At 35.8% G+C, this 20,046-nt stretch overlaps 1 non-coding gene across 1 annotated transcript; it reads right to left on the bottom strand.

Annotated features, from left to right (window-relative positions):
* Positions 1–18,251: 18,251 nt before the first annotated feature.
* Positions 18,252–18,358, bottom strand: LOC136234352 (small nucleolar RNA R71). The gene has a single exon (XR_010691239.1). It is a non-coding gene; the product is annotated as a small nucleolar RNA R71 (small nucleolar RNA).
* Between the last annotated feature and the right edge of the window lie 1,688 nt (positions 18,359–20,046).

Consider the following 20,046-nt stretch of genomic DNA (forward strand, 5'->3'; position numbering starts at 1 on the left):
AGGCGTTCCATCTGGATTTGGAGTCCTCTTCTCTAGGGGTTTGGAAGATGATTTGGGGTTTGAAAGTGCCTTACCGTATTAGGAGCTTCCTGTGGCTTGGAGCCAATAATAGGTTGCTTACTAATTTAGATCGGAAAAGGAGACACCTGGTGGTTTCTGGAGCCTGTGGCAGATGCAGAAGGTTTGAGGAGACGTTATGCCATGCCCTCAGGGACTGTGAGAAAATTTAGAGGTTTGGAGAAGAATCATCCCTAGGGATGTGCTCTCTTCTTTTTTAGCCCACTCTGAGGATGACTGGTTTGTGGATGGGATTAATGGGTTTCTTTTGCCTGGGAATCAAGGTGTTCTTCTTTTTGTGGTGGTGTGCCATCAGATTTGGAGGTGGCGGAATGAGGAGATCTTTGGAGGTGGAGTAGTTTCTATGCCAAATATCCTTGATTTCTTCTCTAAGAAGATCAGTACCTTGGTTGAAAGCTTTGGTGAAGACCCCTTAGCTAGGGTGGTGCAGAGGAAGCAAGTCAATCTTTTAGGCTGGTGTAGACCGAGCAAAGGTGTGATTAAGCTTAACTCTGATGGCTCTTGTCTGAAGGATGGGAGAATCACCGCAGGAGGGGTGCTTAGAGATGATGGAGGCAGATGGGTGTCTGGTTTCCCTCAGAATTTGGGGATTGGTTCTTCATTTTCTGCCGAGCTTTGGGGGATTCTTTTGGGCCTGAAGCTGGCGAAGGATCTTGGAGTGAAGAAGCTTCTGGTTGAGTCTGATAACCAAGAAGCAGTTAAGATGATTTCGGAGGGCAAGTCTGTCTATCGGAACAGCTCGAATCTTATTAAAGGCATTATTAGGATTGGGTCCTCCTTCGAGTCTATTAAGTTTTCCCATATTTATAGGGAGCAGAACTGCGTCGCGGACCGTCTTGCGTTGGAAGGGCACTCTGTTTTATTGGGCCTTTCTACCTTTTCTTCTCCCCGGTCTTCATTTCGTCCTTGATCTTTGAGGATGTGGTGGGGGTCAGTTTCCCTAGGCTGATCCCAGGTTGAGTTTTTTTTCCTTTTCTACCAAAAAAAAAATATATACATATACCTTTGATCACAAACCAATTATCAATAAAGTTTTTCAATACACTTTCTTTTGAATTCTACTCTTCAAAATATCAAATATATCACAAATATTAATCAAATATACTAAGTTCATCAAAACCAAACTCAAATCATGTATACATAAACATATATTATAGGTTGAAATTGACATGCAAATACATATATCATTACTTGAACATAACTTTAAGTTCATGTTAAACACTAATTCATAAAAACTCCAATTAATCAAATGCATGTCAAAAATCACCACAAAAATTCAATTTTCTAGAAAATATAGAGTTGTATATACATATATATATACATAAAAACTCAAAAGGGTAGTTGATAATTACTTACTTTAGCACTAATTGGGAGAAAAACACATTAAAATCTCAAATCTTCCCCTCTAATCTGCTTAGGACAAATCCATGCTAGAAATCACCAAATCAAAATCACACCGACCACAATGTGCATTAGGATGTCTAGAAGCTGCTGTAGAAAAATGAGCTCCATCCGACGGTGCAATCACCGGCAATCAAAGAATGATAAAAAATAGGTAAAATTGAGTGTATGAAGGAGAATAAGATGGAATGGAGATCAATTTTGTAAATGTGCACATTCATATTGATATGAACGAATTTGGGATCTTGATTTGTGCAATTTATCTTCCTAATAATGGATAATATCCATTTTGGTCCCCCTAAACTTTAACTTCTTTTAAAACTTACCCTAAACTTTTGATTTTAGACTTAAAATATGAAATTAGCCTCCAAACTATATCCATAATACTCAATTAGCTCTCCAATCAATAAATAAATGTAATGTAACATAATATTAGGGTATAATAACTAAAATTAGGGACACAGATGTGACAGTTGAGGTCCTTTCAAGATATTAGTCAATTGACTTTTCGATAACAAAAAATTGGTGGGTCTAAGCTTCACAAACAAATTATAAGATAACATTGTTGTTTGTGATGGAGTAAAAACGTTATGATTCTCGTTGGAAACCATATTTGAGGAATTTTGAGTTGAGAAAGACATATAGGACATCGAGACCGGAGAGGAGAAATTTTGGATCAACATACTGTTTTAAAAAAAATAGAAACAGAGAGCGAAAGTAGTAAGAATAAAAGGAAAAAAACCTACTTTTAAACCTTTAGGCTCTGATGCCATAAAAGAATTATTATGGTACAATAAATCAAATTTATATTTTACAGACAATAAACATATATTTATGTAAGACGGTCAGTCAATCCTAACAACGAGAAACCGAATACTAAATAAACTCTAAGACCAAATCGTGTAGATTAATTAGAGTAGGAAATAACAGTACTTAATTATTTAGCACATATGACTTTATCAATAATCAATGAAGTAGTTCAAAAAAACAAAATCTAACTGGATACTATTAAAATCGATTAAATCTAAATTTGTTAATTTATTGTTTCATCATTTCATTTGAAAAAAAAAATTTGTGGTTCCCATTTTTCAATTTGTTTATCTTTCTCTCATTTAATTTATGACATATAGTATAATTATTCTAATTTAACCAATTTTAATTACAATTAATATGATTAAAGTAGGATAATTATGTTCCATGTCTGAAATTGAATGAGAAATAGATAAGAAGATAAAAAATTAGGACAATAGTTTTTCATCCATTTGATTTATATTTTGATAAACTACTTATTAATTATTTTTAACAAATGAGTTATATTAGTTCATTTTAAATTAATGTATAAATATTTAAATGCTAGTTTAAAAAAGATAATAAATTAGATGTCATATTGTTCAAATAAAATTAAAGTCACAACTATTAACTATACTCAACTTTTAACAAAAACGAAAAAAAATATACTCAACTTTAAGAAAAATTAGAAATAGATTTTTAGATTTAATCGTTTGAAGTTAGGTCTGTGAAAGCCACTTTCTTTCTTGGTACTTGTGTACATTTTGGTATTTGAGCAAATTTGGGTACTTGTGCATATTGGGAAAGCACCACCGCATACTCAATACCATAAAAAAAACTCACGTCATACTCAAGTTTTCTAGAAGATAATCCAAAGAAGAAGATATGGTTATTTCTATTCGTGAGCTGTTTATTTTTGTATTTGCGTTTCAATCTTAAGAAAGACGATGAATAATTTACTGGTATGGAAAATTATTTTATACTTGTTAAGGAAGATGATCCTCAATTTTTTCTAATACAAAAACACAAAATGAAAGATGTTTAAAAAAAGACAAAAAAAAAACATGGAAGAAAGTTTGGAGTTGAAATTTATGGAGGAATTAATTGTTTATAGAAACAAAATTCAATTCCAATAATCATGGCTTAATTAGGAAATCTTATTTCAAGGATATACATATCTCACAGAATTTCCTTCACTGAAATGTCAGACGACATTGGAATCGGCTGGGGACACTCCGATGCTTAAGTCAGTAATGATTCTAGAGAAAATAAACTATAAGCACAAAGTAGGAAATCAGTAAGTGTACATTGAATACCTCATAGTGAGGGTATTTATACTAAATTCCATAGCCATCGAAGTAGTCCTTCATTTAACGTCATTTAATGTGATTTAATGTTACATTCTTTATATCGGGCTGTTAGTACCTTTAAAGAACCATTTAATGCTATTAATTGTAGCAGTTTCCTTAATAACGACTTGGTGACACTATGGGCGGGTCTACCTTGGATGGTGTGTGCATGTCAGCCTGGCAGACATAGGTCCTTTAAAGCGTATAGTATTTACGAGACATATCCACATGGCAAGGACTTTGCATCGTATGGCTTCTAGCGTACGCCACTGCCTTGACCTAGCGGATCTCATCTGGCGGCGGAGTGTTACCTATTAATCCTTTTATATGTGGATTTTTATGGATTTCCCCCGAGGATAATATTTGGATGTGATCAGAAGCCCCCCTAAAAGTATCAATTAAGTCCTTTAGGGCTTTTCGCCTTCTGTGTGTGCTGGCATCATTAATGCTTCTAATGGATGCGTTGTTCCATACTATTGGGATGGAGACAGGTGGCACCCTGGGGCATAAATCTCTATGCGTCGTCGTCACCCACCCTATAAAGCTGATTTTTTCTACCTTTATGGGTTTTTTACTCTTTGTTCTTCTTGCTCTCTACCTTTCGTTCTTTCCTCAGTTTCTTTCGGTGCCTGGGATTTCATCTTCTTCCAACTTCCTTCAAATTCTTCATGTAAGTGACCTTTCTTAGGTTTTTTTATTTCTTCTCCAAAAAGAAAGGAGAGAAAGCTCCAAAAATGGAAATAACTCCGTCTAGGGTAGATCTTAAACTTTTAATTACTTTAAAATCTTTGTATCCTTGGCTTAGGACGGCTGAATTCTTAGTCCCTGAACACTTTCATCAACCAATCATGCCTCCTAAAGGCTACTTTGTGGTGTACCAGAGCCATGTTGAGAGAGGGTTCACATTCCCAGTTCCTGAGGTAATTAGGAACATTTTAGATTTCTTCGGCGTATTCATTTTCCAACTGCATCTTAAAGGGTGGCTGGATCTTGTTCTAGATTTGTACTTGGCAGCAAACCTAGGTGTGATCCTGGGCCCAAGGGTCTTCTGCTCTCTTCACAGGATGAGTAAACATAGGGTAGAGGACCACATAACCTTCTCCAAGTTGAAAGGCTATTCGCCTTTCCACAGTAAGATGTCAAATGTCCACAACTGGGGATGCAATTTCTTTTTTGTGAAGTTGACGGACAACGTACCTTTAGGATTTCCAATATCTTGGAACTACAATCCTAAGGAACAAGTGAGTAGGGGCTTCAGTCTCAACTCGGCGGAAGAAAACACCATGAACCTGCTGAAGTCGATCAAGCATAATTTTTGGGCGTACGATCAAACCCTCGAACTCATAAAGGCGGGCGAGCCTGTAGTGGAGATTCGTTAATAAGGCTCGTATTAAGGAGATGGAAACTCAAGTATCAGTTCAGAAATCCAACGCCCTTATTGCGAGTGCTCTGGTTGAAGGCCACAATGAGAAGATCCACCAGCTAGAAGCCAGCCTCAATAAGGAGAAGGCTGATGTCGTAAAGTTGACAGATGAGCTGGATTCTGAGAAAGCGGAGCGGCAGAAGGATTGTGATCACCTAGAGGAGGCATATGGTCTCACGATGTATTACTACGACGAGAGAATCCTGGTCGTCATCCAGAGGGACTATCCTGATCTGGGCTTCGAAGATCCGAAGGTGGAGATCCCCACCATTAATGAGGCCTTTTACTACGCCTCCTTTCAGAATGCCAAGGTGGTCATATAATAAAAGGCTCTAGTGGATCTGGTGAAGGATTCTTCTACCAGTAGGAAGGTTGAGGAGGTCATCAATATGGATGAGGAGGAATGTGCAGCCAATGCCCAAGATGTGCATAAAGATGATATGGCCAAGGAGATCCAAGGGGCCTAGGATGCTAATCTATCTCAATGGGAGAAGAATGATGGCTCTCCTCCTACTTCTTGATTGTTTTTTAGTCATTTTTTTAACCAAGGAATTTTTCCTTTGTAATAATATACATTAAAACTTTACATTCTTTTATAAGTATTTTGGTTTAAATCTTTCTATCTTTCCAGAATCTACTTTATTTTGCACATATCTTTGCAAGTCGTTTAAAATCTGGTCTTTAGGATTTGATTTTTTAGGATAGGTGGACAACCATACCCTTAGTTTTTCCTGTCTTAGAGGAAAGAGTTAAGCTTTTTACAAGCTTTGGTGGTGGTGTTGGAGATTTTGGTGGCCTAGAGGAGTTTCCTACATAGGCATTAGGAAGCTTGGCCTTGATCAAGTTGAGCGTCTTCTTCAGAGCTGCAACCTCCTCTGAAGTTATATCTCCTTCTGTAGGAGTTTTGGCTTGAGCCTTTCCCTTCCCACTGTCCTTAGCAGACAGACTAATGATAGTTGGAGGATTGCTGGAAGGAGATGTCATGCTGATAGGCGTTACCTTAGAAGCTTTCTTACTTTGCACGAAGAAATGTGCATCTTCAGTAGCAGCAATCTGAAGTGTTGGTGCAGAGATAGGTTTTCGTTTGAGCACAGGTTTCTTCTCTAGAGGCTGATTCTCAATAAGACTCTCAGATCCTGGTCTCTTAGACCGCTTACTTGTAGTGTCTTATTGGGTTGCCTCAGAATCAAGCTCTTCAGTAGCATTGATTCTTTCAGATTCTGAGTCAGATTTGGCGGAGCTTGTCCGTACTTTCTTCGTGCCCATCATCTTTAGAGATTTTGGAGATTTGGGAGTTTTTTTTCTTAGACTCAGCAGCCTTTCTTTTGCATCCTTTCCTTTTGGTCTTGGGTTTAGCATCATCTTCCTCATCATCATCATCAGACTTTTGAACCTTGCTGTGTATTAAAGAGTTAAGAATCTCCATTGTTATTTGAGTTCCAGAGCATGACTCCTTATTGCCAAGCTTGATCTTAAAATGCTTAAGCATTTCTGTTATGGGGGAGCTAAAGTTGAGCTGCACAGAGCACCCTTGGAGAGCTCCCACCAAGAAGACTGGAAGGTTCAGAGGCTGGTTCTCCATCATGTGTCGGATGATACACTGTTCAAACTTAGACACAGAGTTTACTGAACTCTTCTTTGGGAACAGAAAATTTACCACAATGTAGTGGGTTTGTCTAAGGATATAGGTCATGAAGGTAGCAAATAGTTCACCAGTATAGCCTTTTGGCATACAGTACCTTGTTGGAAAGGGTTTTATGTACTTCTCATCTCTTGGCTTCCGGAGTTCAGAACCTTAATTTTTCAAGTCCAGAAGCGTAGCCAATAGCTTTCGAGTAATGATTATCTTTTTGTTCTTGACGGTTGTTGTTAGATAATCACAGTCTTCCTTTACGACTTGAAGGTTCACATAAAATTCTTTTACAAGTTTAGGGTAAATTATGCTCGGAGGAGCAAAGAATTTGTCCCACTACTGTTGTTTTACCCATGTGCAAAAGGGTTCAGCAGACTTGAGGAAGTCAGAGGAGAAGTATCTTGATTTGTGAATCAAGGGATTGTTAACCAGATGCAGTTCTAGGTAGACAGTGGTAGGGGTATATTGAACTGGAGGTTTTTGTTGACTGTCTTTCTTCTTCTTCTTCTGAGGTTGCTTCTCAAATTCTTCCTCCGAGTCATTATTCATTGGGTTTTCAGTTGAATTTACTTGGGTTTCCACATGTTCTTCACCATGTGCTTGTTCTTCATTTTCCCCAGCCAAGGTTTCTTCAGCTACGTTTTCTCCCTGAGTTTGATGTTCAGGGGAGTCGCCATAGTCCACATGTTCTTCCTCAGTTGAGGATGGATTGTGCTCAGAGAAAATAAGTTCTTCAAAGCTACTAGAGGCGGTTCTATCATCTTCAGAAGCCATTGTTGATTAAAGAAAAAGCTTCGAAGAACTTAGAGAGATAAAGAAATGGATTTCCAAAAATAGAGATAGAGAGAGAATAAGAGCAAGAAATTCCAGGCGTAAATAGAAGAAGGTGAGTGTTGGCCTATTTTTATAGGCAGAATTAGGGCATGTGAGAGGTCAGAGTCTAAGAGTAAGAATTAGAGCCAATAATGGCCTAGTTTCTGACATTAATGCAATGACGGTGCATGCATTTTGGGCAAAGTTAATGATGGAAGTGATGTCATCTACCTACTAGGTTTACTACGCGTGCTAACCTGAAGGAAAATAGGCAAACACATGCACAATGAAAATATAATTTTTTTTACCTATTTCCCTTAACCAAGATCTGTTAAACGTTATTTCATATAAAGAGGGAAGAACGAAATACCTTAGTTGACGATCTATCTACAGTTGCAAACGAAGTGCCCACAACTCTTAATCCCGAGTTTCACGAGCACAAACAAAAACAACAAGTAAATGATTAGATACACAACCGATGAATAGCAATCAAGAAAGATTGCCTCTAATAAATCAACACAAGATCAATGATAGAGGAAACGAAGATAGGAATTAATCGAATGGAGACGAGCGGAATAATTTATTCCTCTTAAATGTGTTGGCCGAAATTCTCAATCATGTGGGTGTATTTATAGTCTCTTAATTTCAATCTCTATTCAGATTGAGTTAAAACACTTAATTAGAGTCCTATTCCAAAAAGCACTTCTATTTAGACAATATTAATATTATCTACAATTATATCTAAATATAATATATTATTTATTTGTGATAGGATAATAATTAGGGATATAATTAAATTAAATCACCTAACTAATTTTATCCTATAATTAATTTAACCATAATTATAATCTAATTATAATTATCTAAATAAATTAATTAATCAAAATTGATATACATAATATATATATATATATATATATAAATTTCGGCCCTCCTTAATTATCCATTTATATATATATGTGTGACCCTTTAGATTCTTATTGCTACTAGCCATATACATTTATTGAATTAATTTCCAAAATTACATTCAACCTATTGTATATCGGAATGAGTGCGCGGAATGTGAATAGTAGAACCATAAACATTCCCCCAGAGCAATAAGAAGACATGTTGATTTCGTCATTGACCTTTCCGTATTAGGTCGAGTATAATTCGATCATTCACCAGCTATATCCTTGAACAAATCTTATGACTATGGATAGTGTCAAGTCACATATATTGAGACGTTCATTTTACTTGTTCAGGTAGAATTAACTCCGAATAGATAGATTAAGTGAAATCTCCATTTCGACTCTTAATCTATCACCTTGCAAGGATTTAGAGTTAAGTCTCCACAAGCGATCATGGATACATCTCCCATTTATCACAAGTGATAAATGCTTAATCTAATATTAACTATTCCGCAATTACTTTGTGTGATACCCAATGCTTGCCCACACACACCCCAGGATCCTTCTTGTTATGGCTCGTGTTTGAACAGAGTAAAAGCATCACACTCCATGATCCATAATCACTAATTAATATTTTTTCGAGTCTAAGGATTGCTTATACCTACTAATACTAATGTGATAAGCAGGTGACATAGGATAAATCCATCCATCCTGTTATCTCATGTTGGGTCCCCAATCCTAATTAACTCCTTCACCGGATCCATGTAACTAGATATCTCCATATCTAAAGCTTGTGAGATCAGCTCTTTGTTCATAACAAAAGACACTATTACATGCAAGTCTCAACAGTATTATGTTAATCCCTATATAAACATATTACTTGACTTGGGGTGGTTTTAAGTTTATTAGGTTATTATAAGGTTTGATCTCACTTCATGCTTGTATGAACACTTTATAATCACTTTAAATAAACTTCAGGATTTTCTTTTATTTGACTGAATTAGTTCTAAAAGATGAATGACTTTATATAGTTAAAACAAACTATATCTTATTAAAACAAATGATATAAAAGAACAATTCATTTAAAATGTTTATATCCTAAAACAATTGTCTATAGGACATAAAACCGCAACAAACCCTAGAAGACGTGGCATTCATTCAGAAGAGACACATAACATATTGTCATTCAGAAGCATACATATTTAGCACCCAGAATTATTGAAGAGGATTGAACAAACCTATTGATTCTCTCAGAGCGCAGAATTGCTCTCATGCCAGAGGCTTAGTGAAGATATCAGCAAGTTGTTCTTTTGAGGGTACATAGATCAATTTAATTTCTCCCTTAAGTACATGACCTCTAATGAAGTGATGCCTTATGCTAACATGTTGTTAGGGATTATTGCCAGTTAATCAACTGTAGCACAGCGGAATTGTGGTTTAAAATTTATTTCTAATCCCTTATAACTTGATCTTTGTCCGTTAACCATTGATTGAATAAAACCGTTTGATCCGATTAAGGATATAAACATACCCGGACTGTCTCTTTTAGAGACGGCTGAAGAATCCACAAGGTAGTAAGATCTCCGTAGTTAGGTGCACGAACAACTATTGAGCTAGAACCGGTGCTAGCCGAAGAACGAAGAAGAACTGGAGAGAAAAGGAAATTTTACAAAATCCCACTTTCTCAATTTGTATGGTGGCTGCCCAATTTTGTTATTGTTTCTTCAAAGCAATTAGGTTGGCCGAATATGTATGTATTAGTTGATTAGGTGTTATTGTTTCAATTTATATATAGTGTATTCCTAAACCTAATTAGTTTAGGGTTAATTGGTTAATTACAAAACTAATTCAATGCTAATCTAATTACATAAATAAATACCAATAATATTTATTCTATGCAATTAATTATGATTATATTAAATTTAATTACCCCAATTAAATAAATAACACTAATTAATAAATTGACGTATTAATTTAATTAATTATTCACCGAATGCAATTTCATTAATTTACAAATTAATTAATTACATCCCGTAAACTAATTAATCAATTAAATACTCAACACTTAAGACCATTAATCAATTAATTCACCACCAATTAATTACCTTGACATTTTACTGTCAATCAATTAATTAATTTCATCTCTCCAATGTATCAAGTTCTAACTCAGATGTTCGATGTGCACGATCCTATGGGACTGTCCTTAGCTAGCAGTGGGCTTATGGCCCACCGACAGTAAGTGGGTTCTAGCAAACCATTACTGCACCTAACTAAGACAGAGTTTCAGCAGTCTAAAGATGCAGAGACCCTGTAGTTATCTCTTAACGTCTTTTACCATTTGATATCGATATTATAAACTAGAGGCATGGTGGCTGTCATCCTCTCTGATGTTTATGATATTTCTTGATCTTAAGTAGATTAATGAATCAGATAAGTAAACTACTTATCTAGGTGTGGCCACACACTTGTCAATCTCACTTATCAAGTGGCCTATAATATCATCTCAGTATTACGTGAGTGGTAATTCCATCACTTCACTATCAATACCAACGCGTTCACCTGTTCACCCAATCATACCCGTATTTGGCATCCTGTTACAGACCTGTTAGGTTTATGCCAAAGTGAACCGGATCCCACATTGATATTATAATGAAATCTGGTCTGAAGACAGTTAGAGACCTACTTAAGAAAAATAATGACACAACCACCATGTAGTTTTCTCGAGCGGATCAATCCAGTCACATGTATACAACATGTACCCATATTCACAACTGACTTATCAAGTGCTATGGCTAGTATCAATTACTACCATACAGTCGTCGAATATATAAGTCTGTGGTCCTAATCATTCCCATGATAGAATAGACTTGGGATATGGTTTTACGATTATCAATCAATGGATTCTCTATTCATATTATAGCACAAGATATAAATGAACTAGATTAATGCCTTTATTAATATGACACAAATACATTTTATAAGAACCAATTCCTATAAACTAGGGCACACAACACATGCTGCATCGTGCTCTACTGGATTGGATTCTTGGATAGATCAATAACACTCTTGCTGTCACACATGACATCAATAGTCTTTGTCTTTCATCCAAAATCTTCTATCTGCTGCTTGATCCAGAGGACTTGGACAACACAGCTTCCAGCAGCAATGCACTCAGCTTTTGTGGTTAATAGGGCTACTAAGGATCACTTCTTACTGAACCAGGAAACTAAGCTGCTTCCGAGAAAGTGACATCCTCCGGAGCTACTTTTTTGTTCAAGCTTATCTCGTCCATAGTCAGCATCTGTGTATCCCAGAAGAGTAAACTCTGAGGTATTGGGATACCATATACATGCATTCATAGAACCTTATAAATACCTAATGATTCTTTTTACGGCTATGTAGTGAGAGTCCTTAGGGTTAGATTGATATCTAGCATAATAACATATTGAGAATTGTATATATGGTCTACTAGCAGTTAGATAGAGTAAGGAGCCAATCATACCACTATATAATATGTTGTCTACTGACTTACTTGACTCATCTACTAAAAGTACGATGTCAGTCCTTATAGGTGTTGAGATTGCCTTGCAATTCTCCATGTCATATTTCTTCATTATCTCCTTGGCATATTTGGTTTGGCTAATAAAGATTCCATTCTTGCCTTGTTTAATTTGAAGTCCAAAAAAGAAGCCAAGTTCTCCCATCATGGACATTTCAAATTCTGTTTGCATTTTCTTGCTAAATTCTCTATAGAGTGTCTCATCAGTATCACCAAAAATTATATCATCAACATATACTTGTGTTAAAAGGGTATCTTTACCATTCCTCTTAATGACTAAGGTTGTATCAGATTTTCCTCTGACATAGTTTCTAGTCAGAAAGAAGCTAGTTAAGCGTTCATACCAAGTACGTGGTGCTTGGTTCAATCCATACAGAGCCTTTTTGAGTTTATAAACATGGTTCGAAAGCTTGGGGTCTGATAGGGGTAAAAAACTCTTATCTTAAGGTACGGTTTTAGGACAGTTTTAGTTTACTTTTTCATTAATAAGCGAGCGATTCTCGCATTTATATGCATGTGTGTGTATTAGTTAGATTTTGTATATTTTTTATTTACTTTTGTGGTTTAAGTTCATTTTCTGATCGTTTTTGGGCAAATATTGCCAAACTAGCACATATGTTAAACTTTCAATTATCTATTATGGCTAATTGATCCACCAAAAGTCATACCAAACGGAGTGTTCACTCAAAACAAGCGATTAGTGGGTCAATTTAGCCTCGGTACTAATGTTGTTTGGAGTTTACCTGCGTGTGCAGGCCAAAACAGGAACACGTTCAGGCGAAAATCGCTTCTCGGGGACACCCGGCAGTCACGCGGGGCATTTGGGCATCACTGCTCGCCGAAACTGGCCTTTTTAGGCCAACTCGGCGAGCTGGCACTGCCAGTGGAGCCAGCTCGCACCGAGCTGGCCTGCGGGAATCAGACTTTTGACTGATTCCCGGCCCCACGGCTCCATGATTTGACCCCACTCTTTCCACCTGTAATAGAAAACGAATTCCGTCAGATTAGGGACTCAAACCGCAACTATAAATAGGACTTTCATTATGTAAATTAGATATCTTTGAATTGTGTAAAAACTCTAGCTTTCCTCCTTGAAGAATCCTCTCCACCTCCTCCATCTCCTTCAAACTCCATTGAAGAACATTCGAAGGTCCGCTCACCGAGGATTATTCAAGGTTCCTCCTTAAGTCCTAAGAAGATGCCTGCAGTGGTAGATAGGTTCCCTGAAAGGTATTTTCTTACTCTTTTCACAACTTGTTTATCTCTTGTTCCAGTCTATGAATCCTAGGCTCATTGTATCTCCGTGACAATTTTCTTCATCTTTAATGATAATATAGTTTTTGTTTTGTTCAATTGATTTATCTATTTAATCTTTATCTTACGCTTTGTTTAATTGGTTTAACTCATTCATAAATCCAAATATTAAGTTGGCACATATTGCAAGCTGAATCTGACCTAGTCAGATCGTATAAGATTGACGACCTTATAGATGATTAAGCCCAAATTACTGAGCCTTAGAGCTAGTTTCGGCCTTAGAAGGAAATCACGAACAGAAGTGACTTAGATTAGGTTTTAATTGGTTGTCTAAACATTCTATATTCATCATTATCGTACCATTCTGTATTCCTTCGGATAATTACATTATTGAAAGATCACTTAGGAGTAGAGTAACTTAATTAGGAGTAGCTTAATTTAACCAAACTAAATCTCAAACCCCTCAAAGCCTAGATAACATTAGAAACCGAGTAGCTCGATACTTGCAGGAATAAATCCTGTGGATTCGATACCTAGACTTGTCCAGATTTTATTACTTGATAACGACGGGGTACACTTATCCCTTAGTGAGCCTCACCTGAGGCGCATCAGGGTCTTCAAAACCAGTTTGGCTTTGTTCCTTATCATGTTTCCTTCTTCATCTAACTTGTTTTGAAAGAGCCATCTGGTTCCGACGATTTTCTTGTTCTTTGGCAGAGGGACTAAGTCCCATACATCATTCCTTCTGAACTGATCTAACTCTTCTTGCATAGAAATCATCCAATATTCATCTCCTTCAGCTTCTGGTATGTTCTTTAGTTTTATATATGTTTGATATAAAGGCCACATTGTTCGCTAGCCTAAGTTGGTTTTTGGTTCTCACTCCATTTTGGGCAGTGTCTAAGATATTTTCCATAGAGTGTCATCTAGGAACTCTTACTTCTCTAGAGAGAGGATTGTCTTCAGCTGTGGGTGTTTCAACAATCTCTGCATGAGCAATTTCTTCAGTGAAAATAATCTCAGAGTCAACTTTACCTTCCAACATTCGAGTGGGAGGAAGCTCAGTAGCTTGAATGTTCTCACACTACACCAAATACCCTCTCAGACGACGGTCAAAAACCGTCGTCCCGCGAGATATAAATCTGTCACGGGACTCGCTTGTTGGAGTTTAGTGTCCTAAAGACAATTGTTTTTAGGATATTAATATTAATGAATAAATTGTTTATTTGATCATTTGTTTAATCAGATATATATAGCATTAAAATGTAACTATGTATAAAGGCACAAATCTTTCATAAAGAAAGTAACCCTAAGTTTATTTAAGTAGTTATAAAGTGTTCATACAAGCATGAAGTGATACTGTACTTTATAATAGAACCAATAGACTTAAAGTAAACCCAAGTCGAGTAATATGTTATAGGGGTTGGCATATTACTATTGAGACTTGCATGTAACAGTGTTTTCTATCGAGACAGAAAACTGATCTCACAAGCTTTAGATATTCAGATATCTGGACAGTTACATGGATCCGGTGAAGGAGTTCATTAGGATTGGGACCCGACTTGAGATAACAGAATGGATTGATTTATCTAATGTGTCAACTGTTCATCTCATTGGTATTAGTAGGTATAACTAATCCTCAGACTCAAACATTCGTTAATTAGTGATTCTGGATTATGGAGTCTGATACTTTGATTCTGTGCGAGCACGATCCAACAGGTGAGAGCCTGGGGTGTGTGAGAGCAGGGTTGGGTATCACACAAAGTAATTGTAGAATAGTTAATGTCAGATTGAGCATTCGTCGCTCCCAATAAGTGAGAGATATATCCAAATGGCCGCTCGTGGTGAATTAACTGAAATCCTTGCAAGGTGATACAGTTAAGAGTAGAAATGAACATTTCACTTAACTTATCTTTTCAGAGTGAATTCAACCTATACAAGTAAAACCGGACTCTTCATTATATGTAACCTTGACACGTTCCATGGTTATAAGGAATTGACCGATAGGATATAGTTGATGAAGGATCGTATTATACTGTACCTAATGTAGAAAGGTTAACGCCGGTTATCAACCTGACTTCTTAATTGCTCTCGGGGAATATCATAGGTTCTGCTAGTAACAGCTCGCGACGGTATTCCGTTATATATATGTTGGAATTAATCGTGATGAATAATTTCAAAGGATATATACGGCTAGTGGCAGTAAAGAACCTAATGGGTCGCATATGGGACTTGGAATCGGAGGACGAAAATGTAATTAGTGGTACATACATATATGGGCCGAAATTTGTATTAATTTAGGGATAAATTAATTTGATTAATAATTATAATTTGATTATGGTTATCAATTAAATTAAAAGATTATCTGATAATATTAATTAGAAGTTTTTATGTGATTGAAACTCTAATTAATTATCCCTAACATTAATTAATTATTAATTTGATTAATAATAATTATCTAGATATAATTAGTTATTATTTAGATAACAGTAAAGTGTTTGTTTAATTATCTAATTAGAAATCATATTCCGAATAAGATTCCAATTATTTAATTACCTAACACAACTGGGATTAGGGTTTAGAGAAGTCTATAAATAGACTCCCTAACCCCATAAATTTCGACACACACAGAACATGAGGAGAGGAATCGTTCCGTCTTTCGTCTCGGCTAATTTACTTTATTTCTTACTCCCTCTTTGATCTCGTATCGATTTCCGTTAGAGGCAATCATTGCGATTGCTATACTTTAAAGGTTGATTACTGATTAGTTTTGTTTTTCTGTGTTGAATAAAAATGTTCGTTGCTCACGAGTTGATAATAAGAAGTTGTGGGCACTTCGTTTGCAATGGTAGATAGTTCTTCACCAAAGGTATTACTTTCTATCCCTCTTTATATGATATAACAATTAACAGATCTTGGAAAAGGGAAATAGATAAAATAGATAAAATTTTATTATTCCGCTACGCCTAGACTTGTCTATTTTCCTACATCGCTACCGTCTGATAATGCATCAGACGATGGTCGAGTTGTATGATCTTTAGCAGCAATAGATGACACGCGCTTCCTAAACTTCTATCATCTTTTCGATGTTACGATAATGTTCATCTTATTTGGAACCGTGATATTGGTTTCATTCTAGTGACAGATCTTTTATATATTCTGTCACTGGAGTTTGTGAAACAATAGACCTTTTATATGCCATACGACATATTTTACCATCGTATATGTCATTATAGATAAGTTAAGATGACAGTTTTCCTCTTTATTAATGTCGTTGGAAGGTATTTCAGATGACAGACTGTATAATTTTTTTGTCTTGTGCGTGGATTTCACATGACATTTTCATTTAATCAACTGTCACAAAAATTATTCATATTTGACTATGTTAATTGTTAGACGACAATCTTATTTTTGGTTTATGTCATCTTAACGTTTTAGTCATGACAGTATTTCATTAACATGGTATCGTGCCACGCATCATAATATGCTATTTTTTTTCAATTTAGCGCTCATTCAATATTGCAATAGACGCTAGACATTTTTTGTCAATTGTGTCACATAACCTGTAACCTTTTCATGCACCTGTACATACTGCCATTGAATTACATGATAGTACTACTCCAATTACAACAAAGCTATAAACTTCACATATAACTTTACGTATCCATTATTTACATAATATATACACCTGTTGTGCACAATATATATATATATATATATATATATATATATATATATATATATATATATATATATATATATAGAACCAGTGTCATACCATTGTACAAAAATGTGCACCAAAACATACCCAAAATATGCACAACAAATGTACCACAAACCGATAGTCATATTGTACGAAAACATTACTTACACAATCCATTGTCACTTCAAGTGAAGCACATGATCTGCCCATTCTTTGCTAACTTCATCCAAATCAGGACGGTTGTAACTCAATCCACACTTGTTTATCCACTACAAAACATAGATTTTTTACTATTAGGAATTTGCTCTATAAGTGATAGTTAGAACAACTGCATAGACCTCAACACAAAATTATGGTAATAAATTATGTACAGTTTGAGGATGGTACCTTTTCAACAAACTTTAAGTCCTTATCCAGGACGATCTCTCTCATGTACATCATTACCCAAAAATCACATGTTTTATCATCTAGTTGCTCAAATATGCCCTGTGGCATGGAATATATTGGTTAGACCCAAAAAAAAGACAATATAAACTTGCTCAGGTAACTGTAAAACTCACTAGTAGCAGTGTCATCTTGAGTTTGGGTTTTGTCACTTTCTTTGGGTCTTTTTGCGCATAATAGAACTTCATCGCACTGCAACAAGTGTAACAACATGTATGTATGTGAGGAACAAGGCTATTTGAATGATTACACATTAGACGCATTTTGTAACTTACTTGTTGACAACATCCGTCCATTCTGTTGAATTTGGAAATCTCTTTTTTAATGGATCTAACAAATATGATCTTTTCTTCTCAATGTCAACAACAGTCAGAGTCCAATATGATCTGCAAACAATAACCATTTCAGATGTATCAATATCAGATAATCAACTGATAAACATATAGTACAAAGTATTGATACTTACCCTGAGTTGTAAGGAATAAGAAATAAAGAACTAGCACCACCCTGTTTGAACTGATCCATCAACTCCTTTGTTAAGCCCAAAATATACCTAAAATATCATACATAAATACGTTAAAATTACATTAAAATCATGCTAATTATATTCATTTGGAATACTTTTACGTCTTTATTTACTTCTTTGATGCAAGGTACTTAATTATTTGGTTAAATCCAAATAGGAGCGAAAACGGATCTAAAATGGAGCTAAAATGGAGGAAAAACCTAAAAAACGTACCGAGAACGCATATCAGCCAGAAGAACGCTCAAGGAGGACGAAAAGCAGTCGAGAGACAGGGAAAATATCTCTCTATCGCGATTGAGATTTTCATAATCTCAGTCGCGACTTTTGCCACTTGGGAACAATTAGCCCAAGCGTTTTTATCTAAATATTTTCCTTTAGCAAAAACCGCAAGAGTCATAAAGGAGTTAACATCTTTTTCTCAAAATGATAATGAGACTCTTTATGAAACTTGGGAACGTTTTAAAGAACTTCAACGTTTATGCCCACACCACCAATTACCCGCTGAACTTTTAATGCAAACATTTTACAATGGACTAAATCCTACAACTAGGGGTTCATTAGATGCTATGTCGGGAGGGTTATTTATGAAGAAAACATCAGCCCAAGCGAGAGAACTTTTGGAGGAAATGGCAATCAACAGCAGTATGTGGCCCGCGGAACGTGGACATATGCCAGGGGCAAAACCATCATCCTCAACCACGCCATCAGTTAAAGGTATAGTTGAACTTGATCCAGTCGCGATGCTACAAGCCCAATTTTCTGCTTTATCGCACAAAATTGACAAATTTATGGCACCACGCGATACCAATGGTAATCCAATCCAAACGGATGTGGACTACGAAAATATGAGTGAGATCGAACAGGTAAATTTTGTCCAAGGGCAAAACCAAACTAATAATCCTTATTTTAATACCTATAATGCTGGATGGAGGAATCATCCTAACTTTAACTGGAAAGATAACAATGACAATAATGCAAGTGCTAATTAAAATCGTACCACTAATTATCAAAATCAGTCAAGAGATACGATTAGCACTTTATCTTCTAAAATCGACAAGTTTATAGATGCTATCAGTGGAAAAATAAGTAATCACGACGATGGTTTTAAACGGATCGAAAATAAATTCGATCAGCTTATTAAAAACCACTCATCTAGCATCCATAATATGGAGGTTCAAATTGGTCAACTTGCTAAATCAATTCCATCCCGAAAAGAGGGAAGTCTTCCCAGCCATACGGAAGAAAATCCGAAAGAGCAGGTAAAGGCTATTACTCTTCGTTCATGAAAAAATTATCAAGGGCCTGAAATGCCCAAAGATGCAACATTACCAGGAACTGATTTACCAAATTCCAAAGAAGATATCTTAAACACAAATAGTTCACCATCTGACGCAGGTACCAAAACTTTTGTACCCAAACCACCTTTTCCACACAAAGTTCGAAATAAGGACTATGATAAACAACTTCTAACGTTTTTGGATAAACTTAAAAATTTGCACATCAATTTGACATTTATGGATGCAATCACACAAATTCCTAACTATGGTAAGTTTTTAAAGGATTTGATTTCGAAGAAAATCAGTTGGGAAGGAATTTCATCCATCTCGTTAACTGAAGACTGTAGTTCAATAGTATCAAGTAATTTGCCCACTAAACTCAAGGATCCCGGATGTTTTACTATTCCGTGTAAGTTGGGAGATATTGAATTCCCAAGTTGTCTTTGTGATTTAGGAGCAAGTATAAACTTAATGCCATTGTCTATTTTTAACAAGTTAGGTTTAGAAGAAGATATCAAACGTACCAATATGGTTTTGTAATTAGCGGATCAAACCACTAAGAGGCCATATGGTATAATTGAAGATGTTTTAGTCAAAGTCGATAAATTTATTTTTCCTACCGATTTTGTTATATTAGACTTTGCATATGATGTAAATTGCCCTTTAATTTTTGGTCGACCATTTATGAACACATGACGCGCTCTAGTAGATGTGTCGGAAGGGAAGGTAGTTTTAAGGATAGGAGAAGATAAGATCGAGTTTGATATGAACAAAGCGATGAAATACCCTATGGAGGAATTCGCTTGTATGAAACTTGATTTAGTCGATGAATGTGTCAATGATGTAATTCAAAGTGAAGAAATAATTGAACCTATAATAGGTGAGGAATTAGATGATAAGGACCCAG

Source organism: Euphorbia lathyris, chromosome 6 (genome assembly GCF_963576675.1).
Source record: "Euphorbia lathyris chromosome 6, ddEupLath1.1, whole genome shotgun sequence".
Taxonomy (NCBI): domain Eukaryota; kingdom Viridiplantae; phylum Streptophyta; class Magnoliopsida; order Malpighiales; family Euphorbiaceae; genus Euphorbia; species Euphorbia lathyris.